This window comes from Aulonocara sp. 'chitande type north' Nkhata Bay, linkage group LG13 (genome assembly GCF_057382095.1).
Source record: "Aulonocara sp. 'chitande type north' Nkhata Bay isolate Kocher_YH1m ecotype deep benthic linkage group LG13, A_spYH_male_GT1.1, whole genome shotgun sequence".
NCBI lineage: Eukaryota > Metazoa > Chordata > Actinopteri > Cichliformes > Cichlidae > Aulonocara > Aulonocara sp. 'chitande type north' Nkhata Bay.
The window spans coordinates 617,485-640,533 of NC_141356.1; the positions used below are offsets into that span (position 1 = coordinate 617,485).

A 23,049-nucleotide genomic window follows, 5' to 3' on the forward strand; every position below is an offset into this window, starting at 1 on the left:
TTTTTGTTCGCTGCAGCAGAACATTATTAAATAGTGCCTGTGTGGTCATCACGAGTCGGATTAGGCTCTGGTAGATGGGATCTATTAGGTCCTGAAGTTTTCACTGAACACATGGTCAGTTGTGGCCATCTTCCAGATGTCCTGTTGTTTGTTGTCTTATCCTGGATGGTGGTTCGGATTCACTAGTTCTCAGCCTCCTTCCTTCTGTTTAGCTGCTGGTCATGATGTCGGTTTGGATATGTGGTGAGAGGGAAACATGAAGATGAAACCAGGAGATGTCCTTACTGAATTAACAGGGAGAGGGGGGCCCAAAGAAATACTTTTCTTTCTTATTCTCATTTAAAATGTCTCACTTTTATTATATAATTATCTGAATCTTACAACCAAAGTTTTTATCTGACGTAAAATGTATAGAAATCATACATATACCAACAAGACTGTACATCACTGTCACAACAGCGTTTTCATTCAAAGGCTTTATGGCTTTAAGACCTGGTCTCTAGTCAAAATGCCCGGATTGATTTTTTGTCCCAGTCCAGCCCTGTCTGCAATGTTGCCGACCCGCTCAGTTAGCAGTTAGTTTCCCTCAGTTACCATGCCACTGCACTTCTCCAGTCTGAAGTCATCACTGTAAATAAGGGGTGTCGAATTCCAGGCCTCAAGGGCTGGTGTCCTGCAGGTTTTAGATATCACCCTGGGTCAACACACCTGAATCACATGATGACTTCATTCCCAGGCCTCTGGAGAACTTCAAGACACGCTGAGATCATTTAGCCATTTAAATCAGCTGTGTTGGATCAAGGACACATCTAAAACCTGCAGGACACCAGCCCCCGAGGCCTGGACGTCAACACCTGTGCTGTAGATCCTGGTGGTGTGGATCAGTGAATCGATGTCTCGTTCACTCCTGGCACACAGCTTGATGTCATACAGGAGGTGCCTGATGATTGCTTGTGAAATTAGCTTGTAGTTGGTCTCTAGTGTTGTAGGCCACATCCCCATTGACTTCCTGATGAAGGCCCTTAGGGTCTTACTAACACTAAACCAGTGAACTACTGTGAATATTGACATGAGCTTGAGCTGTTGGTTCACCTCGAGGCTGATCTTGTTGTAACACTACTGCTGATGTGTTAACAGACCTCTCTGCATTGAATCATATCTGTTATTAACCTCTGTCTCTCTTCCACAGCATGTCTTTATCCTGTCTTCCTTCTCTCACCGCAACCAATCACAGCAGATGGCCCCGCCCCTCCCTGAGCCTGGTTCTGTCGGAGGTTTCTTGTTGTTAAAAGGGAGTTTTTCCTTCCCACTGTCGCCAAAGTGCTGCTCATAGGGGGTCATATGATTGTTGGGTTTTTCCTCTGTATGTATTTTTGTAGGTCGACCTTACAATATAAAGTTTGTTCTAGCAGTTGATATACCTTGGACAAGTAAATATGACTGGAGCATTACATCTTTTCACAATCTGAACTACTGATGTGAACTTTGGGGGAGATCTTTTGGAGAACATTTGCTGTTCTGCATCATATGATGTCCATCTGTCAAAGCAAAAGCATAACCCCACATCATGATGAGCAGGTGCTGAGCTTTAACCTCAAGACGAAAGCTGCAGGTCCCAATAATATACCGAGTCGTCTGTTAAAGGGATGTGCACAAGAACTCACTCACATCTTCAGGGAGATATTCAGCATCTCCTCGTGTCAAGCTGCTGTGCCATTCTGCTACAAAACTGCAGCCTTCAGCGGTGCCAAAGAAACCCTCAGTCACCTGCTTAAATGACTGTTGGCCTGTAGCACTTACATCCTTGAAAATGAAGTGCTTCGAGAGACTGATTAAGAATAACATCACCTCACTCTGCCACTCTCACTTGACCCTCTTCAATTTGCATATCAAACGAACTGAGGATGCTATATCGACTGCACCTGAGCCTGAGTCACCCAGAGGAAAAGAACTCGTGTCCGGATGCTGTTTGCAGAATTCAGCTCAGCATTTAACACCATAATCATCCAGCATCTGGTAAAAAAAACACCCGTTCAAAACTGGTACTCGATTTTCTGACAAACAGGCTTCAGTTTGTGCGGGTGGGAAACAACACATCTACCATCTAAGCACTGGTTCTCCTCAGGGGTGTGTCCTGAGACTGCTGTTATACACCCTAATGACACATGACTGCTGTGCAAAGTTTGGTACAAATCACATCATTAAGTATGCAGACGATACAACAATGGGGAGACTCCTACAGGGAGGAGGTGGAGCGTTTCACGTTTCACGTGACGTTTTACGTCAGGGTACAGCAACAACAACTTGGTCCTGATTTAGGATAAAAACAAGGAGTTACTGATCGACTTCAGGAAAAACAGCTCACAGTCACACCACTCTAGATCAACACCAGCACAGTAGAGAGCGTGCAGCACATTCCTGGGAGTTCATGTGATGAACAATCTGTCCTGGTCCCTGCACACCAAGTAAACCACTGCCTGCACTTTTTTGGAGGCTGAAAAGGTTGCATCTGAGTCCAGATGTTATCACCACCTCCTACAGAGGCACAGTTGAGAGTGTGCGCTGACAAGCACAGCCTACAATTATATATATATATATATATATATATATATATATATATATATATATATATATATATATATATATATATATACCCATACCAACAAACCCGTGCATGCGCACACACATGAAAATATTAGACAAGAACACCCTATCAAATCTCTACCTTTTCCCTGTACCCTGTAAAAACCATATCCTTAAACCGCTTTTTAAACTGCGCCATGCTTGGACATTGCTTCATATCTTTACTTAGTCTGTTCCACAGCTTCACTCTACACACAGAGATGCAAAAACTTTTTAATGTTGTACGGATACGAGGATGTTTTAAATTTAATTCCCCCCTCAAATTGTATCCCCGTTCCCTTTTAGAAAACATTTTTAGAATATTGTCAGGAAGCAGGTTATTTATTGCTTTATATATAATTTGTGCTGTGAGAAAATGAACCAGATCTGTGAATTTTAGAATTTTTGATTTTAAGAATAGTGGATTTGTATGATCTCTGTAACCAGTTTTATGGATTATCCTTATGGCCCTTTTTTGTAATATAAAGATTGATGATAGCGAACATTTGTAAGTATTGCCCCAAACCTCTGCACAGTAATTCAAATACGGTGCAATCAGGGAACAATAGAGAATGTGGAGTGATTTGTGGTCCAGAATGTGTTTTACTTTACTCAAGATTGAGACACTTCTTGAAATTTTGTTATGTATATGATTTATATGAGACTTCCAGTTTAATTTATCATCTATAATCACACCAAGAAACTTATGTTCAAGTACTCTTTCAATTTCCACACCATCTACATGAATCTGCACTTGTGCATTTCTAAGGGAATTCCCAAATAAGATAATTTTAGTTTTACTTAGATTTAGCGATAGTTTGTTCCTGTTAAACCATTTTTTAATTTTGCACATTTCTGAAGTAATTGTATCCAGCAGCTCCTTTAGATTCCCCCCAGAACAAAAAATATTTGTGTCATCTGCAAATAATACTAATTTTAATATATCAGATGCCTTACAAATATCATTTATATAAATAATAAATAATTTTGGACCCAGTACAGAGCCTTGTGGAACACCACAAGCAATGTCCAAGCATGATGAGGAATGGACACCCAGCTTCACAAATTGTTTCCGGTCACTTAAATAATTTTTCACCCATTGCAGTACAACCCCCCTAATCCCATACCGTTCCAGTTTATTAATTAATATGTGATGATTGATTGTGTCGAATGCTTCCTTGAGATCCAGAAATACTCCAGCTGCATACTGTTTCTGATCTATAGCATTCGTAATCTCCTCAATTGATTCGATTAATGCCAGAGATGTTGATCTTTTTGATCTGAATCCATATTGACTGTCAGAGAGTAATTTATATTTATCTAAGAATTTGTCTAATCGTTTATTAAACAGGTTTTCTAGGATTTTGGAGAATTGTGGTAGTAAAGAAACAGGCCTGTAATTTGTGAAGTGGCGTCTATCCCCGGTTTTATACAGCGGCACAACTTTAGCTATTTTCATTTTGTTTGGCACTTTTCCCGTCTGAAATGATAAGTTGCAAATATATGTTAGAGGTCCTACAATTCCTTCAATGACCTTCTTGACGATTTTCATGTCAATATCATTACAATCAGTGGATGTTTTATATTTACACATGTGTACAATGTCAATTATTTCTTTTTCCTCCACTGATGTGAGGAACATTGAGTTAGGGTTCCTATCAATCAGGTTTTCACTACATTCTACTGATGGCAGTGACTCAGGAATTTGTTCTGCCAGTTTTGGTCCAATATTTACAAAATAATGATTAAAGCTGTTGACCTTATCAGCAGTGTTTTCCATAATATTGCCATTATCGATAAAGTATTGTGGATAACTTTGTTGTCCAGAATTATTTTTAATGATACCGTTTAAAACATCCCATATTCCTTTCATATTATGTTTATTGTTGTTCAATATTTTACTATAATACTCCTTTCTACATACACGTATAATATTGGTCAACTTATTTTTGTATTTTTTATATTTATTTTCAGCTTCTTTTGTTCTTTGTTTTAGGTATTCCCTATAGAGTGTATTTTTCTTTTTACATGCATTTTGTAAACCCTTAGTGAGCCATGGTCTATCTGAATATTTGTGCTTTCTGTTGTATTTTATTGTTGGACAGTTTTTATCGTACAACTCCATGAATATTCTTAAAAATATGCCATATGCAATATCAATATCAGCTTCTTTGTACACCTTGTCCCAGTCCTGATTTAATAGATCGTTCTTAAATGCAGTCATCGTTTCTTCTGTCCTTACACGTCTGTATCTCAGTTGTTCTTCATGCTGATTTTTCTTATAATTAGTGTCATAAACTGCAAAAACTGGTAGGTGATCACTGATGTCATTAATTAATATTCCGCTCACAATGTTGTTTTCCATATTGTTAGTGAAAATATTGTCAAGTAAGGTGGCACAATGTGGTGTAATTCTGCTAGGCCTGGTTATTTTAGGATGTAAACTCAAACTGTACATAGTGTTTAGGAATTCGTCGGTCATTTTATGCTTTTTTGGATTCAACAGGTCAATATTAAAATCACCACAGATAAACATAACTTTTTGATTTGTTTTAGAGAATATTTCCTCTATGAAGTCATTAAATACTTGAATACTAGAGCCAGGTGTTCTATATATACAGCTAATTATTACATTTTTTTCTTTTTCCTTATAAATTTCAATTGTTATACATTCTAGTAAATTATCAATTACAGTTGTCATACTTTCTACCACCTTGTAGTTTAGGTTTTTATCCACATACACAGCTACTCCCCCTCCACTCTTGTTCCTTCTATTTACAAAATTCACTTCATATCCCTCCAGTCCAAAGTCCATTCCTTTCTCCGCATTGATCCATGTTTCAGAAATGGCAATAATTCCAAATGGATTTGCCAACTCATTGAGATATTCCTTTATATTGTTGAAGTTGGCATACAGACTTCTGCTATTAAAATGGATTATTGATAATTTATTTTCCGTGTTGATGGTGTGCTTAAACTGTTCATCAGTGAAGTAGCAGCAGTTACAGCTGATGTTGTAGAAGAAATTATTTTCCGGGTCTATATCCTTTTCTAAGTCTAGAACATTATGGTCTGTGTATCGAAATGTTCTCAGTTCCAGATTATCATAAAGAGAATTCCAATGAGTCATGTTGATATTGTTGCCGGATGCAGATGAAGTTCTTTTGGACTGTGCCATGTGTTGTGTTGTGTGTCACGTCACATGTGTATTCATACCTCCAGAGTAAGTTGACCTCAGTATTTGTCCAGCTCTTCCATATTTCTGATGACCAACACTTTGGCTTGTTCCGGTGTTCCATTGAGTTTAATGAATACTTCGCAGTTGGTGGTCCATGTATTTTGAATTTTTCCCTGTTTCTTCAAGTAACGTGCTTTCCTGGCAATGTCCGCATTTCTTTTTATCAGATGTTCGTTCATGAAGACATCGGATCCTTTCAGTTTCTTTCCTTGTTTTAACAGTGCTGTTTTCTGTTTGCAAATCTCACAATGATGGCTGGTTTGTCACTGTCATTTTTTCGGGGTAGAGGGTGGCAAGCCTCAATGTTGTTATAATCCACTTCCACACCTTTGGACCGTAGAAAGGTAACCACTTGATGCTCCGTGGAGTTGACATCTTCCTCTCCTGGCCCTCCTACATTGTCAGTGGCGACCGCCCGGGCGTATGACCGGGGTTTGATGCGAAGCCCCGTGATGATAACATCGTTCATCCGGGTGTCCTGCTCCAAATCCACCACTCTGTTCTCCAGGTACGCCAGCCGCCGATCCTTCTCGGCGTTCTGGATGCGGAGAGCCTTAACTTCCTCGACCAGGTCCAGGATGGCTTTCTGCTGCAGTTTGACAGTAGAAATCTCCTCTGTCATAAACTCCAGCGACTTCTTAATATCGTCTCCTTCCTCGGCTGACAGAACTTTTTTCGGGCCCATGCTGAGAGACGCTCTTGTAGCTTTGCCGTGACGACCGGCTAGCTAGTTGATGCTAGCGTCCTTCCTCTCACTCCTTCCTCTCAACGTGTTACCCACTCACGTGGGTAACACGTTGAACCAAAAGAAATCTGTTCTTTTACTGATGTGAGATTTTTATAACTGTTAACATTTACAGGAAGAGCTGCAGCAAGCTGCACATTTGTGGAACACCAACAGAATACGCAGAAGCAGAGATGCAGTTGCTCCAAGTGGATGCGTGATTCCCACGTACACCATCCCTCATGGTTTTAGAGGACAGGATCCTCTGAAACAGTTCCTCGGGAGGCAGTGGATGCCAGCAGAGAGGACCTTATACCTGTGATGAACCCATTCTCACCTTGTGTTGCCTTATCACGTCAGAGAACCTCTTACTTCAACCAAGCACAGCAGATGAACCCAATGAATATCTTTTCCTATAATACAGAATGACTTATAAACCTGCTTTGGGAAATTTTGCTAACAAAAATGATTTTTATTATTTGTTTTGATTTTGTGTTCAAGATTGTAGCAAATGAATATGTTTAACCAAATCAATGTTCTCAAGTGAACGATCAAAGTTGAACCAGGTCCTTGACATGAACTGCCCCACGCCCACCCGTGACTACGGTTCCTGCACTGTTACCTTTCCATCCTTAGCTGAGATCTTTAGTTGCAGTGACAGCACTACAATCCAGTTTCTGGGACAGACACGGCTTATTTTTATTCTTTAGTTTTAAACAAAGAAAGAATTCATTGTTTTTATCTGATGTTAAAAACTGGTTGATTTGGGGATGTTAATTATTAATTTTTTTTACTACAGATAGCTTTATAAAAGTAGTATTGTTTTTCTTTTTTAATGTTTTGACTGACATATTTATGCAAACAACAGGCGTTTTTTTCCAGCTAAAGAAAACATTTTAAACCTGTTTATTAGGTGAAATGAAAACTTTGTAAATATTTAAATACTCAAAATGTTTAGAAAATAAAAGAATAGAAAGAAATGCATTTGATCCTGTTTGATTTCTGTTTTCAGATTAAACTGCTGATTTATACATTCGTTCATGAATTCTTGTTACCAGTGTTTTCAATATGACTAAACATGCTGTACAGCTGCTACACACCCTTGAACAGTTTCTTGTAAACTAGTAAATGTAAAAGTTCAGGATTATTTATCGATAAACAAACACTGTTAGATATTAACCTGCATTTTATTTGTGTTTGAGGAAGAGAAAACATGACTCTTGATAAACACTACAGAACTTAGATGCCAGCCTTCTGTGTATTTTATTCTGGTCAACTATTGCATCGAACACACTCCGATGCAAATAAGTTATTCCTCGATACATGTTCTAAAACAGATGACTGGTGTAAAGGTTAAAAACACTTCATATTAAATCTCTTAAATTATGACTAAAACGAGATCCCCTCCAGCAGACATGTTGTACAACATAGACCCGGCTTTGACACGTCATCAGAACTCTGTCAGAATAAACACAGTTCCAACAATATGAACTGATTAGAGATGCTTAGTTAACATTTCAACTAGTAAAACTTTGAAGTATGAAACTTTAACATTTATGTTTTTCATGATGAACACAAATTGATGTTATTCCCCATTTTTGAAAAGAAATTCAAATAACATAAAAAGTTCCTGTGGGTTACTACAAAAACACATCCCTGAAATTTAAGCTCCTTTTTAATCCAATGATGTGTTTCCTATATGTGGGTGAAAACAAACAAATTAGCACCTCATTGTTCCCTCAAACCTGTCATCCAGAAACAACAAACTCTTATCCTTTGGGCAACTGAAGAACACTTGGCTCTTTAAAGCTACAGTCACTGGTGCAAATACGCTGATTACATCTGGGTCAAAATCAAAATCCATGAAGTAGAGTCGTTCACTGCTCACATTTACTCAGTGGATAGAAGGCATATTCGGAAAAGCACATGTCGGTGGACTGTGTGTTTACATCAACACAGAATGGTTACCGAGCACTGCTGATGGAATTTATCTATTTCTCCTGTTTTGGCTTCCTGTTAAATCCAGAATTCAAAATCCTGCTCCTCACATACAAGGTCTTAAATAATCAGGCCCCATCTTATCTTAATGACCTTGTAGTACCATATCACCCTATTAGAGCACTTCGCTCTCGCTCTGCAGGCCTACTTGTTGTTCCTAGAGTATTTAAAAGTAGAATGGGAGGGAGAGCCTTCAGTTTTCAGGCCCCTCTTCTGTGGAACCAGCTTCCAGTTTGGATTCAGGAGACAGACACTATCTCTACTTTCAAGATTAGGCTTCAAACTTTCCTTTTTGCTAAAGCATATAGTTAGGGCTGGATCGGGTGATCCTTCCAGGTTTCTTCCTGTTAAAAGGGAGTTCTTCCTTCCCACTGTCGCCAAAGTGCTCGTTCATATGATTCTTGGGTGTTTCTCTGCATACATTATTGTAGGGTCTACTCTGCAGTATAAAGCACCTTGAGGTGACTGTTGTTGTGATTTTGTGCTGTATAAATAAAACTGAATTGACCTGAATTGAAATTGAGCTATGAATACAGTGTAGAGGAGTTTTTGACCATACTTCCTGGGAGATAGTTGATTGAATTGCTCTTGCTCCTCTTTGAGAAAGAGGGCACATTGTGAGCCTCGGCTGAACGAGAATATTCATTCTCTGACGTATCTGCAGACAAGCGCAGTGAAAATGAAAAGAGGAGGCACTCCAAGATCCTCTCCGGAGTTTCCTGAAATTCTTTGAACATAATGTTTAGTATCAAAGAGCTGTAAAGAAGACAAATCCTGAGTTTTTGTATCACCACCCAGGTCTCAAGTTCCTTGTATGGTTTTTATTTCTCTTATTGATCTTCTGACTACAGATCAATATCTGTAGTTACATTAAGCAATATAATGTGTGAGATCTTATTGAAAAAACTTGTAACCTTATGCAGAGAACCTGTTGTTATTGACCTCTTAATATCCCCTTTATGTCCTGCTCTTTGTGATGAGTGTAATTATTATGTTCCCCTATTTATCTTATTTAATCCTGTTTTTATCACTGTTGGCTGTCGTATTTTAACTGTGGTCAACACATCTCTTAGTTCACGTGCAGTTCTCACTTTCTTTAAACATGCTATTGTGCAACCACTCATAAACATGCATTATATAAACATTATTTACAAAACAGAACTCAGAGCTCAGCATGATAACATTCACAGAGTCCTGAGAAACTTTGAAGGCAGGGGACGGAGAATGTTACACGAGGGGAACACACAGGAAGTGATGTAACGGGGAGCCAGTGAGTCCTGGGGGAGATGTCCATCAGAGTGTGCTGTGGGGTGAGCACAGTGAGGGAAGGATGCAAGGTGAAACTCACATACAACCTCATCTTATCTTTGTCTAACATTTTAATTTGTTTGATCTGAAACATTTAAGTGTGACAAAATCAGGAAGTGGGGCACTTTTTCACACCAGCACATGATGCCATCTCTGACCTCCACACAGCACATCCAGTGTTTTCAGGTCTGTATCTTGATATTACTTACTACACATAACAAAATGACTCATACTTTCTTAATCACGCCACTTAAAATGTAGATTGTCCTGTGGAATACTGGACTTGTCCCAATGGAAAAGCTGTAAAGAAATCCCAGGCTGAGTTATTCCAGATGGACCATTCTGCGCAGATATTTTTGATAAGGGATGATGATGTCCTTCTGAAATATGCTGCTGAGCAGAGAGGCTCAAGTGACAGCATTGGTGCCATTCCTGGGTCTGGAATGGAGGAGATGAGGGTGTTGTCACAGTGGTGACTCTGCCACTTTTGATCCTGTGGATAAGAGCGGGTGAGTGGGAGCTGGCGCTGCATAGTTCGAGGTCTTGGAGTGCCTGTTTTTCCCCGTACTGGAACAGAAAACAAAAGGACCCCTGACCTCTTTCTATGTCTGTCTCTGCACTGCACTGTCTCACATTCTTAGTCTGACTCTCAGATTAGTTTTAATGTTCCTACTCCTCTGTGAAAATAAAACTGAATTGGTAGATGTGAGTCATCTAAAATGCCAAGTGCTGCTCAGCGCTCAGAAATACTGATTTAAATTGGCTGTGAAACTAGAAATAATTCAGTTGATTCAAACTGAACTCATATTTTGCTAAGTGAAATTCAAGGCTTTAATAGTGTATGTATTTCTGTCTTTAAATATTGCTCCTTACCTGATAGCATCTCCGTCTCAAACTGATCGTTAAACACACCACGAGTTAGATCATTTTTATTTCTAAGACCTTTGAGCATTTTTACCCTCTTTAAATATATTCTGATAATAGAAAGAAAAGAGAGAGAGAACCCACTCAGTAAAAACATGCTTAAAAACCCTGAAGAGAAGTGAAAGAAGACTTTGCCAGATGTCTAAAAATGTTGAGATTGGGATTGCACCTCTGCAAACACCTCATAAAACAATCGATTCAAACTCCGATCTGTCCTGCTGTGAGGCAGTGTTGCTAATCACTACACAACTGCACATATATGAACCCATAAATGTGCTTTTTTATATTGCCATCTGGAAATCTATGTTCTCCTATGCTCAGAGTTGTGTCACTGTCTGATAACAACCATTTCGCAAATAAAAACAAAAGTTCAAGTGTTTGCAACATGTACGTGTCATAGATCGGCTGTAGGCTGCAGGGTGGACTGAAATGCAGGAGACATCAGAATCCTGTCAGGCAAAAATAAACAAAGTCTAAAAACACGAGGAAAGAGTCGGAAAACATGGCACAAGGACTTGAAAGGAATTAAAACTAAACATCAAGCACAAGAAACAAAGACTGCCACGAATGAAATGGGAAGTAACGTACCACAGAGATGAAAATGAACAAGGATGCAGGAATATACAAGAACTTAAGGAATTAAATATACATCCGACCGTTACCATGAACAGAATTAGATGAGAAACTAAAACCACAGAATATAAATATAAAGAAAACAACCAGGAAACTATGTTATAAGAAAAATACTTATCATATAAAGCAGACCCAAGTCTGCCAGGTCCAAAGTCAGGGATCTTAATCGTAGGTGTTATGTAGGTGTCCCCTTAAATGTAACTTTTAAACCAAATGAAACAAAATTTTAGCTTTGATGTTGACAGTGCACCATCACTTTTCCCTTGACTGGAAGTCTAATCAAGACAAAATTGCTCAGTAGGTAAGTGTGAATTCAAATTTAGCTGATTTCAGGTCTTTGAACAACATCACACCCATGGCTTCATTACCCATGAATGCTAATTTCAGCCCTAAACACATGCTAGGCTTTGAGGCAACAATTCTAACAACTACACCATCATGCTAGCCAACCACTGGTGCTTCAGGGGACATGATCATAGACTGGGAATTATGAAACTATAAAATAGTGATCAGTTTAGTCGTCTTTGGAGACCACTCTCTCCTTATTTGTCACATAATGAGACTTGGTCGCTGCCCTTCAGTGTCACATTTGAAAGCACAGAGTATCACAGTAGATAACGTAATATTTCACTGACAGGCAAACAGGTGTATTGAATTCAAACCACGATGTAATCCCAACAATAACCTGCAATCTATGGTTGAACTGCTTGCAGGGGCCGCTGTTATTTTCATGGTGCTGGGTGTCTGACCTGCATCTTAAAATTCAGGCCTTGTAGAGTTTTTGCTTCTTTGAGTTTTATATTGTAGGTCATTGTTTTGCTTTTTGTACTTTAGCTCGGGTTACTTTTGTAGTGTTTCAGTTTAGTATAGCCTCCCCAGTGTCCTTCTGTTTCTTGTGAAGTCCTCATATCTGTTTCCTGTTTGTTACTTCCTGCTTTATTTTGGTAGTCTTTTGTCTCCTGTGCTTTGTATTGATTATTCAGTTCCTTCTTGTCTTGCTATACCCAGATTCTCTTCACCTGTACATTATTTTCCTCAGCTGTGTTCACTTCCTCTAATTTGTGGACTTTGACTTAGTCCAAATCGTAAAATAAAGGCATGTTAATAGTTTATTCTGTTGCCTCAAAAGCCTGCATTTGGGTCCTCCTCCTGCAAATCCTTTATGCCTATCACCACTGACCAAAATATACTTCCTAAATATACTTTGGACCAAACAATTTTGTGTGTGCACGCATATTTCCAGAGGTGAGAAGTAACAAAGTACAAATACTTAAGTAGAATTTTAGGCGTCTTTAATTTTCTGCCAGCTTATATTTTACTCCCAACTACTCAGTGATGGAGAAAGAGGAAGATGTAAGAAACAGGACAGGAAAGAAAGAATGGAGATTGGACTGATTTTTGTGTGTGGTGGATGGGTTAATGTAAACGGGCATCCCCCATGGATGGTAGGGACAAATGTCCATGTTAATGACACTATATCCTTGCTTTGGACATGTGTCCCAATCAACAAAGAGCAAGAATGGCCTCATATGTCTTCTACCATTCTGAGAGATGATAGCATCTCCTCGTTTATCTCACAAATGCTCTCTGCTGTTATTCCAGCAGGCCCAGCTGGCAGCTGCACAGTCAGTCTTCTCCTATAGAGTAACTTACTGCAAAAGCATGAGACTTCCCCACATTTATATTTATAGGGTGGAAATCTGTAACATTTGAAGGAGTAAAAGGCCAAAGGTCTTTCAGAGTTGTCACTTTTTCCTGGACCGTTCACTGACAGGAGAAAATTCCTACACTCGATCACAGGATGAGCTCATTCTTGACACCTCACGATGCCCTTGTCTTCAAAGGGAAAGTGTTTCCCATGTGCAGACAATAATTGTCCACTGATGAGCCATTATGTTGACAGGTTTACTGACTGATGGCATTTTCAAGATGAAGTACTTCCTCAGCACAGACAGTTCAAAGCCCTGTCCTTTCTCCAATACAATATATAGATTTGACTTTCACACAGTTTGTAAGAACTCAGTGTTTAGATTTCACTATAAAAAGAGATGGAGATATACCTGCATTGTTTTCCATTCTTTAAGCTCAATGATGACGGACACTAATTCCATTAAATCAATTTTGTCACTTCAGGAAACTTTGCACAGTAAGACCAAGGCCCTCAGGAGCACACATGTAACAAAACACTAAAAGGAACCAAAACATGTCATGTTAATTACATTTAGGGACTTCCAGTAATGGCAGGTGAAACAACTGCTGGAGATGTAAGGTAGAGCAGAACAGAAGCTAAATATAGCCTAACTTTGTGGTAGTACCAGCTGAACATATGGGGGGGGGGGGGGGGAGATGAGCAAGAGTTAGTTCTCCATCATCAGCCTGACAGTAACCAACTGTCAGGTGATATTTCTAATGAGAAAAGTCAGCTGCTGCTCTATGCTGCTGACTATGTTGCCATCAGTTTCACCGGCTCTGCAGACCCAAGTGGAAGATGATGCGGTGGACAGTGGGAATGAGCATGCCTGAGCAACATCTGGGGATGCCTATGTAGGATGCCCCCCTCAGTACCTGGCTACGCAAACCAGGGGTCTCACCTGTGGCACCTCCTTCATGTCTCTGGTCCTGGTCCAGCGGATCCAGCAGCATTGCCCAAGACTCCCTGCTCAGGAAAATGTCGGGCCTGGTTAATAATACCTGTGCATACTGGACCACAATGGGCAGTGCATTACCAACAATCCTGTTGTGTTTTACGTTGCACTGTTGTTATTTTCACAGTTTGGCAAGTGCAATAGGTCAGGCCCCCCAAAATTGCGTTATGGAGTTTGTTACAGACATGCAGTTACAGTTGGGATGTTCTGAATGTTTTATTTACATAACTGAAATCATCTTGTTTGTACAAAACAAATGTTGGGGTGCCAGCATAAATAAAGTGCAACTATGTACATTAGCTGTCTGTGAACATGACTCAATCCTTTTTCTGCTCCACTGGCTTCTCAAGGACACCTAGCAGCCTGTCCATCCTCTCGGCTCTCCGTTCCTCCATTTGACGTTGCTGTGCCATGTCCTCTTTTATTAGAGCAATGAGTTCATCCTTCCCATCCCTCCTCCTTTTTTGCCACTCGTGCCTCGTGCAAACTGCAATGTCAGGCAAAAAATTTCTTGTGGGACAGGGGCAGCACTGACTAAGGCCACACATTTACTTTTTCAGGCCCTAGGTTGGGGTCAGGGGGTTCTGACATGGCAGGTGTGATAACCTTTGCAAATATATGATGTGCTGCAGACACAGATATTTGGCGTGTACACAGCTACATTCCTGCCTGGTATATGTTGACATTTCTGTTTGTGGCCCAGGAAGGGTCATATTAGTACAATTGATTACACGTGTAGTGGTGATACTTCTATTCACACTGCCTTCTGTCTGGTAAATGATTCACGGATTTGTGGGACTGTGCATTTACGGTCACGTGGGTCCGACAGGTGTCACAAGATTCACCTTGACATTTACTGTTCAACTTCCACTGACTTTTACATCTTGGTATTTGTTTCGCTCCTTCACACATATCTTACATTTTAGGGTGTTGCTGTCCTCTGCCGCCGTTTCAACCTCCTCCGCCGCTGATGCCATCATTACGCACTGACCTGGCTGCGTCGCGCTATGCATTGTGGGATATATGGGACCACAAAGCGTGCACCGGACCACGCTTGAAATTTGGGGAAACTGACGGCACATTTGGAGTACGCATTTGGAGTACACTTCGAATTGGGACAGCCGACGTTGTGTCGCTGTGACGTAATAGGTCTCAAAATGCGTACTCCGGAGCGTGCGGTCGCTGAATTGGGACACAGCCTATCTCTCCACACCGTTACATATTCCATATGTACGGGTTACGAGCCCCCTTGTCCGTGGCTTGTGGATATTTCTTTAAGACACCCGGCTGTGCAGACATGACACCAGTGATTGTTTGACCTCCACTTGTGTTGTGTGTGTGTGTGTGTGTGTGTGTGTGTGTGTGTGTGTGTGTGTGTGTGTGTGTGTGAGTGCCTTGAGAGTGCTGTATGTATGTGCGTCCGTTAGGAGCGTGCTTCGGCATCCTCCGTGGGCACTGCCTCTCCCCCGGTATTCCCCTGGTAGCCCCGGTATTTCCGGTATGCCCTGGTATTCCTTAGCTTGGTTCCCCCTAGCTGGCCCTTTGCTTCCCCTTGGTTGGTCTCTCTTCCCCAGCTTATTGCCTTGAAAAATAGGCTTATGCGCCGTCGGACCACGCTGTGCGGCTGCTGGCTAGCGAGTAGCTCGGTTACAGTGAGCAAACACAGCAGGGACACAGCTTCAGCGTTCAAGCATACGCTGTCGCCCGGGCACTGTGCAGCTCGGCTGCAAAGTATGTAAACACAGAGGGGCTTCAGCATTCCAAGTGTTCGCTGTTGGCCTGCTTAAAACTGTGGGGAATGAACAGTGGGGAATTAGGCTACGGTTCGTGCTGGCTAATTGTTAGCCGGCCTGCGAGTAGCATTCCAGCCAGTTAGCCTGTTTGGCGTGTCGCCGGCACTAGCGACACTGCTCGGTAGCAGAAGTATGGCAGCCCACACGTCCCAAACATGTCTGTGTATGGCACTTTTGCCTTTTGACGATAGGCATGAGCAGTGTTGCTGTGCCTGGGTGAAAAAGGGAAAATAACTAACTACATAAAAGCAGCCTAGAGCATGCTGTGCTGGCTAAAGAAACTGAGGCTTGCATGCACTGCTTTGTTGCCAGCACGAACTAGGCAGACCATGCTTGGTCTTCTGACATCATTAAATGGCCCGCCCCTCCCCCTTCTCCTGCCTCCAAAAATGAGAGAGCAGGCCACTATGGGGAACATGGCTGCCACTGCTGTGCCACCAGTTAGGCAGGCCATGGGTTGGGTCCCCTCCCTCCCACACCTGTTGCTGATTCACTGCTGGCCCCTCCCACAGCGTCCCTCCCATGGCTCCGCCTCTGTGAGGCCTGGGCTGGTGGAGGTTGACTATCAGGTGACGGATGTTGAAGAAGCTTCCATCCTCTCCTCCGGTGTTGCCCACCTGTCCCTGGGCTGCGCCCTGCTGGTCCCCAGGCACAGTGTCGGGCGAGATGGGTCCCTTCAGCTCTTGATTGGAGCATGCCGGGTGTGGGAATTAGCCCTTCCTGAGGTGCCATCTAGTAGAGTGGAACTCAAGGTTGATGCTGTCACGCTGCCTCAACGCCTCCTGTCTAAGGTGCCGCTGCTGCCTGGTTGGCCTGGTTGCAGGCAGTTGAGTGCCCTGCCTCCCAGCATTTATGGTCCCCTGCCCGCAGTTGGTTGCTGCCGTGCATGGTGGGAGTAGTTACCTTTGGCCCCTCCCCAGATAGCCCTCCCCCGGTCCCTTGTTTCCCCTTCGGGCCTTCCCTGGGCAGGGTGGCATGCCCTAACAAGGGCGTGAGGGTTACTTATGCCCTGCTGGTGGCCATTTTGTCGCTCCCTCTATGGGGTGGAGCTTGACACGACAGCTGCAGGCCGACTGGGCATGGAGAGCCTGCCCCAATCCTATGCCTCTCAGGCTAAATGAGGATGATGGCTGCAGCGTTCCCTCCCATGGCCCTGCCTCTGCGAGGCCTGGGCTGGTGGAGGTTGATTATCGTGAGGTGGATGTTGAAGAAGCTTCCATCCCCTCTGGCTATCACTGGAGTGGGGCCCCAGACGAGTGAACCCATTTCTGGGTCGCCTGATTCCGGGCCCCTCCGACAGCATTCCCTCCCATGGCCCTGCCTCTGTGAGGCCTGGGCTGGTGGAGGTTGATTGTCAGGAGGTTGATATTTATGACGCTCACTTGGGCCCTCAGTGGTCTGAGCCACCAGCCCCTCCCGTGTCGTGGATGGTGCAGGTCAGCTGCTCTGCTCCTGGGACAGGCCCTGGGTCTCGTCCTACCTCGGCCATCCACTGAGTGGCCGAGCTGCTGCAAAAGGCTCTCTCTCCCTGGCACTGTGTCACTGCCTAGTGCCAGGTGGGTATCTGTTGTGACTTGACATCTCCAGCCTTCCCGTATGGAGCGTCATCCTTTTTTTTTTTTTTTGTATGGAGCGTCATCCGCATATAGCGGCTTTCTGTCACAGCGATAGCCAGCTGCTGTGCGCGAGTGGCTTGGTAGGCTGTGTTCCCCTGGCGGTTCACCCGCGTTCGCTGGGTTACACGCCAGTCTCACCTCGCTGGGGGTGAAGGAGGCAGGACAAAAGACACGCTGTCCAGGAATAAATAACTGAATGAAAAGAGGTAAGAAGAAACACCTCAAGTGCATCATGGGAATCCCCTGGCAGCCTAAAACTTTTGCAGCATAACTAAGGGAGGATTCAGGGTCACCTGGTCCAGCCCTAACTATATGCTTTAGCAAAAAGGAAAGTTTGAAGCCTAATCTTGAAAGTAGAGATAGTGTCTGTCTCCTGAATCCAAACTGGAAGCTGGTTCCACAGAAGAGGGGCCTGAAAACTGAAGGCTCTGCCTCCCATTCTACTTTTAAATACTCTAGGAACAACAAGTAGGCCTGCAGAGCGAGAGCGAAGTGCTCTAATAGGGTGATATGGTACTACAAGGTCATTAAGATAAGATGGGGCCTGATTATTTAAGACCTTGTATGTGAGGAGCAGGATTTTGAATTCTGGATTTAACAGGAAGCCAAAACAGGAGAAATCTGCTCTCTCTTTCTAGTCCCTGTCAGGACTCTTGCTGCAGCATTTTGGATCAGCTGAAGGTTTTTCAGGGAGTTTTTAGGACTTCCTGATAATAATGAAAGGTTCGGCCTGATCGAGAAGTGTAACAACAAGACCCCTTACACCATGAACCGCAGTGCCATGAAGATTCATCAACTGCGCCAGGAGCTCAGGAGCCTTAAGAAGCAGTTCAAGAACGCTGATGTGGAGGAGAAGCAAGCTTTAGAGGAACTGCATAACATCTTGCGGAAGAAGCTGATTACCCTCCGTAGAGCAGAATGGCACAGGAGGCGAGGAAGAGAGAGAGCCAGGAAACGTGCAGCTTTTATTGCTGATCCCTTTCGCTTTTCCAAACAATTGCTTGGGGTTAAGCGAAGCGGGCAGTTGGAGTGCTCAGCAGAGGAGGTGAATAACTTCCTTCATGAGACCATGAGTGACCCACTGAGGGAACAAGACTTGGGACCAAACGAAGCTCTCATCAACCCTGCCCCACCATCAGTAGAATTCAAGTTGACGGAGCCAAGTTTGAAGGAGGTGTGTGAGGTCATCAAAGCAGCCCGCTCAGCATCCTCCCCAGGTCCCAGTGGCGTACCCTACCTTGTTTATAAGTGCTGCCCAGAGCTGCTTCGCCACCTGTGGAAGATCTTAAAGGTGATATGGCGGAGAGGGAGAGTTGCTGATCAGTGGAGGTGCGCAGAGGGAGTCTGGATTCTCAAAGAGGAGGATTCGAAAAACATAAACCAGTTTCAGAGCATCTCGCTATTGAGCGTGGAGGGGAAGGTGTTTTTTAGCGTTGTCTCCCGGAGATTGACCGAGTTTCTCCTTAGAAACAATTACATTGATCCATCAGTTCAGAAGGGGGGGATCCCAGGAGTTCCTGGTTGCCTAGACTCATTAAGTCTGGCTCATTAAGGTGGATAAGTCCGGCCTGCCTGGAAGATTTAAAGCCTGGATCTACCAGCATTCCATCCTGCCCCGAATCCTGTGGCCCTCGCTTGTCTATACAGTTCCAATAACTACTGTGGAATCCCTTGAAAGAAAGATCAGTGGCTTTCTTCGTAAGTGGCTGGGACTTTCCCGCAGTCTCACCAGCGCTGCCTTGTATGGGGCAAGCAACAGCGTGCAGTTACCCTTCAGTGGTCTCACAGAAGAGTTCAAGGTGGCTCGCACACGAGAAGCCCTACAGTACAGAGATTCTAAAGACTGCAAGGTGGCATCAGCAGGTATTGAGGTAAGGACAGGAAGAAAGTGGAAGGCTGAGAAGGCAGTTGAGGTTGCGGAGTCACGCCTAAGGCAGAAAACACTGGTGAGGGTCTTAGCAACAGGGGGAGCAGGCTTGGGGTACGTCTCAAAGGCCCACGTCAGCAGGGCACAGGGAAAGGAGACACACCAGCTACTCTAGGAAGAGGTCCGATCAGGTGTGGAGGAGGAGTGAGTAAGTAGAGCTGTAGGCCTTAAGCGGCAGGGAGCATGGACAAGGTGGGAGAGCACCTTGCAGCGCAAGGTCACCTGGGCAAACATCATGCAGGCAGACTTCCACCGGATCCGATTCCTAGTGCAGGCAGTATACGACACTCTGCCAAGCCCAGCAAACCTCCATCTGTGGGGAAAGAGCGAGACACCTGTCTGTCCCCTGTGCTCTGGAAGAGGGACCCTAGAACACCTCCTTAGCAGCTGCCCAAGGGCCCTGGCCGATGGTCGGCATCGTTGGCGGCACGACCAGGTGCTCAGAGTAGTTGCTGAAAAGATTGCCTCAGCAATCAGCACCAGCAAGCATCATCATGCTCCGAGGAAGGCAATCTCTTTCATTAAGGCTGGAGAGAAACCCCAGGTGCGCCCGAATTTGACAACTGGCCTCCTCAACACAGCCTCTGATTGGCAGCTACAGGCTGACCTGTGTAAACAACTAACTCAGAACATTGCAAAAACATCACTCTGGCCAGACATGATAATTATTTCTGAGGCATCAAAACAGCTGATCATGCTGGAACTCACAGTGCCCTGGGAAGAGCGGATTGAGGAGGCCAATGAAAGGAAACGAGGAAAGTACCAGGAACTAGTGCAGGAGTGCAGGGGAAGGGGCTGGAAGACTTTCTATGAGCCCATAGAAGTGGGTTGTAGGGGCTTTGCAGGACGATCACTCTGCAAAGTCCTAGGCCGGCTGGGCGTGGCTGGGGCAGCCAAGAAGAGGGCCATCCAGGCTGTGAGTGAAGCGGCAGAGAAAGCCACAAGGTGGTTGTGGATCAAGAGGGCTGATCCGTGGGTAGCTACTGGTACGCAAGTCGGGGCCTGATCACCCCCGGCTGGGTCGCCTGGGCGAGGGTGTATGATGTTGTGAGACCCGAAACACCTGATGACCCTAGGATACATCACTGAGATGTGAGATGTGTCTTTGTAGTATAGATCTGAAAATGGTTTTTGAAGTGAGGTTACTATTGAGAGCTTTATCCTGTTTTTTGTGAAATCCATGCACCATTTGAAGCATTTATTAATGGAGTAATAATTACATCAAAATATTGATTTATAATTAGTGATTTTAAATACATTATTAAGTAATACATTACTTAAGTAATGTAAATGAAAGAATTAAAAAATTTATTTTAAATAAATTCACTAATGCATATTTTATTGCACAATTCATTATTGAAGCATGAAATTCTTTATTTTGGTGTGTGTTACCCTTCTGGTCAGGCTTTCAGATGAATATAAATTTTATCGAGGTTTCTGATCAAAGTGCTGGAGGTAAAAGCTGCTGCCCTCCTCAGCCTGTGCTGTGAGAATTCTGCAGGCTAGCAGGACTTGTGGGTGTTGATTTGTGGGCCCTGATAATGACACCCTGTGAGCCACTGCACCAGCTCCTGGTTGATGGAGCAGCACACCAGGCAGACCAACCTGAACACTGGACAGACTACAAGAAAGACCAGTAGTGGCTCACGCTGATATTGGAATACAAGGCAAATAGTGCACTCATGGCATTCATCAAGCACTCAATGGGACTGTGAAGACAACACTGGAGGCCAACTCAAGAATGGATAGAGATATCGATTCAGGAGAGGACATGGATTGATTCTTACAGAGTGCTTTTTCACTCAAAGTGCTTTACACAACATGCCACATTCACCCATTTACACCAGCACTGTTTGAATACCATCAGAAACCTCCTGTACATGGATGATATTAAGCTGTAAGCCAGGACTGAGCGACATTTCGACTGACTGATCCATCATGTCACCATCTGTATCGAGGATCCGGGAGGGCATTTGAATTGGATAAGTGTCACCAAATGGTTGCAAAGAGAGGGAAGGCAACACAGCTGGACTGATTTTTTATGTTTGTTTGTTTTCTTTAATGGTATAAACAATGAAAGGTGGTGGATTTGCCAATTGGTCATGATGGGCTCTGGGCAGGACCAATTACAATACATCATTACTGAGGTGAAGAGGAAGCGATTGGTCCTGTACTTCAGCTAGAATGAAACCAAGACACAAAGCTGGATTTATTCTGTCTTTGCTGCGCTGCTGCCTCTTCTTCTCCCCCCCTCCCTCTCCTGTTCATACATCATGAAACTGATTAATGATCAGCTGATCGGCTTTTCTCTCTCATTTGTTTATTGCCCACTTTGCGTCAGAAAGAGGAAACCAGCGGATAAACCACAGCAGCACGTTTAAGCTTAATAAGCTGTTGTTAGAATTGATTTAATATCACTGTCTAGTATCAGCTGATGTTTGCTGGAGCCACAGCCCTAAAGTTGCTGGTCATGATGTCGGTTTGGATATGTGGTGAGAGGGAAACATGAAAATGAACCCAGGAGATGTCCTTAAGTGGCCATCTGGTGTGAACTGTATAGAAATCATACATAAATACCAACAAGACTGTACATCACTGTCACAACAGCGTTTGTTTTCATTCAAAGGCTTTATGGTTTTTCCTGTAAACCTGGTGGGCCGGTCTCTAGGGCCAGCCCAGCCCTGGAACGTGATCTGGATTTAAGGGGTAGAAAAATTACTCTATTAAACTTTATTCAGTTGTATTTCTATACTTTCAAATCACAACATCAGCTGCCTCAAGATGTTTTCTATCATAAGGTAGTGTAAGGAAGAGGCCTCCCTTACTACTATTTATTTATAATCTGTTCAGCACCTTAGAAGCACCTTTCACTTTATTAGAAGCACCTTATCTAGCACTTTATTTAGCATCGCACTTTAAGCATAGATTTGCACAGGAAGAACAGTTGCACACAAGGAGTTTAATTATTTATTGAATATTTATTGGGTATTTTAAAATCAGTTGGTAGCCTTGTTTCAGGTCCTGCACAGCTGCTGCTTATCAAGGATTGTGGTGGTTGTCTTTAAAAAGGCAAAGGTTGTGATTGAGAGTAAATAAGGTTTACCAGTAAGGAGAACTAATGCATGTGTGTGTGTAGAAGTCTAGAATTAAAGGGGGGGCAAAGAAATGATTGTAAGATGTGATTACTCACCTTTCTTTCCTGGTGTTTGGGCAAATTCTTCCCCGGGGGTCCAGACACCATGGGTTAAGAGAGTGTGGGGAATCTCTGGTGCTTGGGTTTTGGGGGTTTTATAATAATGGGTGTGGTGTCTGATTAAAGTGTAAAATATTTAATAATATGGAAATATGAAATGTATGTATATCTTTATTCAAATTGTGTTGTATACTGTGGTGGAAGGTTGGGATTTAAGAATTTACCTGTGAGTGGAACAATGTCTGTGACAGCTGAAGGTATTTAAGGCTGCCAGTTGTCATTAGAGAGGGTGTTTTGTTTGGGAGGAGAGCTTCATGTTTGTTCCACTAACACTTGTCTTGGTCTGCCTTGCAGTAACCCTACGATATGAAGGATAACTAAGATCCCAAAGGGGTATGTACCCCTGACACATAGAGGAAGTGGCAGTG

The 23,049-nt window shown here is 43.2% G+C and overlaps 2 pseudogenes; one reads left to right on the forward strand and one right to left on the reverse strand.

The window, feature by feature from the left end:
• Positions 1 to 3,863: 3,863 nt before the first annotated feature.
• Positions 3,864 to 6,603, reverse strand: LOC147315394 (uncharacterized; annotated as a pseudogene).
• A 9,698-nt stretch (positions 6,604 to 16,301) lies between these two features.
• On the forward strand, positions 16,302 to 20,471 carry LOC147315395 (uncharacterized; annotated as a pseudogene).
• The last annotated feature ends 2,578 nt before the right edge of the window (positions 20,472 to 23,049 follow it).